The sequence below is a fragment of the Capsicum annuum genome, unplaced genomic scaffold, assembly GCF_002878395.1.
Source record: "Capsicum annuum cultivar UCD-10X-F1 unplaced genomic scaffold, UCD10Xv1.1 ctg73450, whole genome shotgun sequence".
NCBI classification, from domain to species: domain Eukaryota; kingdom Viridiplantae; phylum Streptophyta; class Magnoliopsida; order Solanales; family Solanaceae; genus Capsicum; species Capsicum annuum.
In genome coordinates this window covers 1-5,840 of record NW_025883466.1, presented here as the reverse complement: position 1 = coordinate 5,840, position 5,840 = coordinate 1, and the positions used below count along the sequence as shown (strand labels likewise).

General features: G+C 42.8%; 1 non-coding gene and 2 pseudogenes across 1 annotated transcript; 2 read left to right on the top strand and 1 right to left on the bottom strand.

Moving 5' to 3' along the window:
• Nucleotides 1-1,142: 1,142 nt before the first annotated feature.
• Nucleotides 1,143-2,241, top strand: LOC124894384 (annotated as a pseudogene).
• On the bottom strand, nucleotides 1,564-3,170 carry LOC124894385 (annotated as a pseudogene).
• Nucleotides 3,171-5,651: 2,481 nt separating this feature from the next.
• TRNAK-UUU lies at nucleotides 5,652-5,724 on the top strand. The gene has a single exon. It is a non-coding gene; the product is annotated as a tRNA-Lys (tRNA).
• The last annotated feature ends 116 nt before the right edge of the window (nucleotides 5,725-5,840 follow it).

Below are 5,840 nucleotides of genomic sequence, written 5' to 3'. Positions count from 1 at the left end.
CTGACGTCATCAAAATGCCTCCCTTATACAGGAACACATAGCCAAAGAAGAAGACGCTTTAAGATGATCCCCAGAGTTGTGTTCGCTATTCTAAAAAAGAAAGAAAGAGATTTTTTTGAGATTCTCAATTCTGCCTTTTTTGATCCCATGCTTTCCGTTGGTCAACAACCAACTAAAGTGCTCTATACTTCTTCACTACTCCTACAGGCTTGACGGAGTTCAGCTTTCTGGAGGGAATTTGATTGTCTCAATGAATCATGCCTCAACTAGATAAATTCACTTCTTTCACACAATTCTTCTGGTCATGCCTTTTCAATGTTATTATTGTTCTTCTTAGGTTTTTTAATATAGATGAACGACTTAACTTTCTTTATGTAAAGAATTCGGCCTTTCAACGGGTCGTTTTATACTTGAAATTGTTTGTGATTTTCTTTATAATAATGCGCGCGGGTTTTCTTCTTTGGCACAACAACAATCATATCCTTCTTTCTCCTTGTGGGATTCTTCCCTCGGAACTAAACCTTCTAGAGTTCTATCTGAAACAGTCGGACACAGAATGGGTGGAATATGTACATCAAGTGCTAAAAACGACCCCGATACATTCAGCCACATATGAAGTAATGGTCCGAGACTTCCTAAACACGGAGATGTGTTTTGTAACTCGCGACCAGATTTCCTCTCTCTATCAACTCATTTTTTATGGTTGAGAGGATCCCCAATTATTCATTGATCCACAAGACCTAGATTCCATACTCAAATTTCACCTTGAACCCCTCGAATTCAATCACCCTGCTCTATGCCAGGTCATGGAAAGTTTGTCTTTTGAAAGAGAGACATCCCCATTCTATTTTGAGGTAAAAAGGACCCAGGCAGAGCATTTCCAGGGCTTTTTAAAACAAAAGCACCAAGCCCAATTGGAAATGCAACATCGTCGAGAATTAAAAGAGTTATGGGAATCCCTGTCGAGAAGGAATGCTTTTCTAAGCGAAGAAAACGCCTCTCTAAGAGAAAAACTTTTTATTCTCGACAGGGAAGCCCTATAACATTATTTATGCATTCTTTCAAGTTCTGATTCATAGTGATTTAGTTCTGATTTGTGGTGATTTAGTTCTGATTCGTAGTGATTTAGTTCTGATACATAATCAATCCTATCAAATATTTCGATCTTTCCTTTGAATTACTCATATATATCCTATGAATTTCATTTCGCACCGGAAACTATTCTAGGAGAAGTTCGAATCCGTTCCGTTCGGATATTGATTGGTCTTGGTTTGACATGGTTTACGCGTTACTGTTTCCCGGAAGAGTTAATATTTCCATTAGCTAAACCCTTTCTTACCCTGCCTTTGGATTCGTATTTTGTTCGTACACAATCAACGGTGGCCTTCCCGACATATGTTGCAACGTCTCTAATAGCATGCTCTTACTTCGTCTTTCCCTTAATAAGTCATCAAATTTGGTGCTTTTTGATCCCCAGTTGCTATGAGGAACAAAGGACGAAATACAATCGATTCCTCTATTTAAGTGGTTCTTGCTTCTCCTTGTTCCTGTTCCTAACTCCTCCCCGGGTAGTTCCCAATGTTTGGCACTTTCCATACTTCATGGGTGCAAAATCAACAAATTCGCTCATGATCAAGTTAGAAGCCAAGATCTATGACCATATTATGTTAACTCTTCGTATTTCGTTCATTCCATCGATATGCTCCCAGGTACCTGTAATTGTGATCCATTTGCCAGAACCAAGGGATCTTTCTGTAAAAACCTCCACGAACTCTCGTTGTTTTTTGATGGTTTTTCTGCTTGTCACAGCTGCTATTTCCACACCTCTGGATATCTGGTGCCAAATTGTCGCCCCTTTCCTTATTTCTTTGATAATAGAGTTGGCTATCTTTGTGGCATCGATTGTACAAGTTCGTGAAGAGGGCTGGACGAGTGGAATGAGGAAAAACGGCTCGATCGACAAAAAAGAAGCGGTTTTTCACACAGCTTGCTCATAGTGCAGGTCCCACTTGTATATCGTATTTGGCTGAAGAAGCATCGGGCAGGTTGGAGTTCTTACCTTCTTGGGACTCCATGGACCAAGATCTACTTTTATTATATGGTCAATACCGATCTACTTTAGTAGATCATATGGATGTAGAAAAAGCAACTAATTTGGATGAAATAGAAACATCTCTTTTCCATTTCTATTTACCCAGTTCATATCTTTGTTTCGTGTGTTCCTGAGAGGAATTCGATCTCGTAATACCACCTAAATAACTATGGCCAGAGAGTTAAATAGGTCGGGAAGAAAGAGTCTGAGGTCGGGTCGGACGACATACATCTTGTTTGGTTCCACCACCACTAGAGATTGGACATATATATAATCTTTCTTTTAAAAAAGGGATTCTTATATATATATTTTGAAAATAGCGGCAAGACCAAAACCGAAAGCCCTTCTTTTATTGTTGTTCCTCCCAGATACATGGCTTACATACCCGGCTCAACATTCTTGGAAAACAATGGAATCGAGGGTTCGGAGGAGAATTGGCCATTCAATCTTGTGAACTAATCGAGACCGAAATTGGAAAAAGAGATACGAACGGAGAGGAATAACCAATCGATGAAAGAACATGAAACCATTCTGTTTCAATAGAGGTACGAGAAACGGTTGGGGGCAATGAAGTAGGTGAAGTGGTTGGATTTTGCGAGCTATTCCAACCACTGCTGGATGTGATTCCAAGAGCCGAACGAGAATGAATACCACACAGAAGAGTCAAGACCAGGCTACCTAATGGAATGTTTAACCGATCCATTCCGGATCGACCGAATTGGTACGGAAGTTGTAACATGGGAAAACCACAAAAAACACGACTTTTTTAAATAACCCGGTGACCTACCAATTATAGAAGTAGGATTTTTGGCAAGCAATAAGCACTTAAATAATAAAATTCAAGTGTACCATCTTCTTTCTCATTTCGAGGAAAAGGTGCGGAAGGAAAAGGAAACAACGGAGGGATCCGAATCGGACCTAAATGGGAATGACATGAAAAGTCTTTTTCAAAACCTAGCATTAAGGGCGTTACGACGATATACGAGAGGAATAGAGAAAAACTCGTGATTGGCGTGGAGGGGAAGATCTGTTTATGATATAGTTCAAGAAAGAGTCGTCTCATTTCCTTACTTTTTTATAATTCATTCACTTCAAGACTGGTTCTGAACTCCGCGTAACATCATCTTCAACCAACCTCCACCGTACTTTCGGTGCGACCACTAAAGAATTGCTTATACACTAAAGAGCTGCTTATATACGTTTACTAAAAGACTGACTTTCATTCATTATCATTAGTCCAGCATGAAACTAAGAAAGAGAGATGTGCCTAAGGCGGCATGTAAGCAAACTGTGCACGCTAAGAGAAGAGGAGAGATGTTTGTAATTACTACCATAAGAAAGCCGCCCCTTATCTTCTAAAGGGGCCCCTCACTTCGTTCGTACCTTCTTGGCTTAGGCTTCCAACTGAACAACATGGACTTGTCGCCCCGCCACTAGCAGCAGCTAAGCGCTTGAAAAGCGCGCTAAGAAAGTTTCCTTCTTTCGCCCTTTCTGTGCAACAATCCACCAGTAGAGGAAGAGAGGGTTACCGTACATACAAGAGTCTTCCAGTTCTTACGGAAGCTCTTTCTTACCAGTCAATCAAGTAGTACAAGAACTGTATCTTATCTTATAGCCCTTTATTTGGTAGGAGTAGATAAGGAGTAGATGAGTGAGTGAGTCCTCACCTGAGCGATTTTGATCACCTAGCAGGCCTTTTATTTGGTAGGTAACATCGCTAAAGCGTATAATCAGATTTGACTATGAAGGAAGGAACTCGAAGTGAAAGGGCACCGTCTTGTGCAAGGCAACGATAGTTGGCCCTCTATCATCTTCTATCTGGTAGACTTGGTAAAAGGGCCCCGACTTATTTCCAGAATTTGAGTTCGACCGCGGCTTCCCCCTTTTTTGGGGGGGATCAAGTTCCTTGCCAAATGCCACCTATCGACCCCGATCTCTTTTCATTTGTTTTGGATATTACCAAACCCAGCCTAGCCTTCGTAAATCACACTAAAGCGGACACCCAACTATGGAAAAGCCTCCAACAGGGTGGGTTAGGTTAGTCAATCCGGCCCGAGACGCGTTCGTTGATAAAACCGCCGTAGGAATTCCTACTTTTCAATAGAGTGGAGGCGAACTGATCAACGAGAAAGAGGCCCTACATACTACAAACGAATACACCATAAGATTGAACTGCACTCATGCCTCTCCCGCATCAAGTTGACCGCCCCCCTACGTAGTGATTCTATCAATCATGTACGTAGGTAGGACCCTCCATTCTGATTGGTATATCATGAAAAAAGAAAGCCATTTGCACCAGGCGCATTGCGCTATCCCTTGACCAGATGTTCGCCTTTCTAAGTCAAGTAATGGTGACCCACCGAAGACTGGAGCTTCGTAACATGTTGACGAAGGCCCCCGAACTGAGGGTTCGGTCAGTAGAAGGGACGACTTTATCTCCCCGGAAGAAGAATAGCCCCGCTCTCTAGCCGACTGATCCCGTTGATCATATAACTAGGAGGGAACGTGTCACATTAGAGGTGAACGATCAGAGGTGTCCTCTAATCACCAAGACGAGGCTGGTCCCTCTTTTAGTAGACTCAGTTATGAATATTCATTCAGAAATGAATGCTGGGCTCTTTCTTTCATGCTAACCCCATTTTCAACATGCTGAAACTTTCTGTTTCGTCGGGCCCCGAGCTTGTGGTCCTCCTTTAAGTGTGGGTTCAATTGAATGAATCTGTCAAGTCAAGGAAAACATACGTAGCAGCAAAGATGGTGCATCGCCTATTTACCATTCTCGGTCGGGAACCAAAACGAACACGCCTGCTACCTACTGTACTGGACCTTCGACTAGGCATTCTACCTTTATCGAATTGGAACGAACACCACTGCATTACGCTCGAACAGTTGAGGGGCCGCCGGCCAGCAACTTTCGTGCACAGATATAGATTCATTCCTCATACCTGGTCCAGCCTCACAACCCTTCGCAGGTTGGTAAGAAGTCAGTCTTGTTTAGTAAGAAGGAATTGGACAAAGAAAAGAGAGTGCTCGACCGGATCAACAGCCAACAACGTAATTACATAGATAACTGCTCCTCCCCTTCTCCTTAAGGCTTTAAGGCGAACCGTATGGCGGCTGGAAAGAAAGACGACCTCACCTTCTCTGGTGTCAGTGAGAGTAATCTGAGTATCCCCCCTTTACCTTCTTTTGTAGATAGAATCTTTAATGAGTGGAAAAAGCAACCTTACTAAGAAAGGTGCTTGTTGAGTAAGGCCGGCTTTCGAGCCCAAGCCCCTTATATAGGTTAGGTGCTTGAGCCCATCTTTCTCATATCGATCAAGGCTTTCGTTGAGTTTGAAATAAGGGGCAAGAAGCAAGGGCGTAGCAGCTGCGCGAAAGCCCTTGCGCCTTAGCGCATCCCTTTTCTTGCAGGAGTGCTAACGCGCGACGTTATGTTTTCTTCCGCTTGCTCTGCTGTACGAGCCTCATACAGAGCCGTGCTGTTTTAATATGATGAGAAGAATGGGGGCCAGCCTCTTTTCCGTACCAATCCTTATTTACTACTACATCTTTTTTTGGGTGTATAGCTCAATTGGTAGAGCATTGGGCTTTTAACCTAACGGTCGCAGGTTCAAGTCCTACTATACCCAAACCTACCTTACACTCTACTGAATAAGGATGCATAGTAGCCTTCAAAGATGACTCTTTGGCCTTTCGACTCGCTTCGGCGACTTCGCCCTTTAAGTGACAAGGGGGTGAGCCGCTC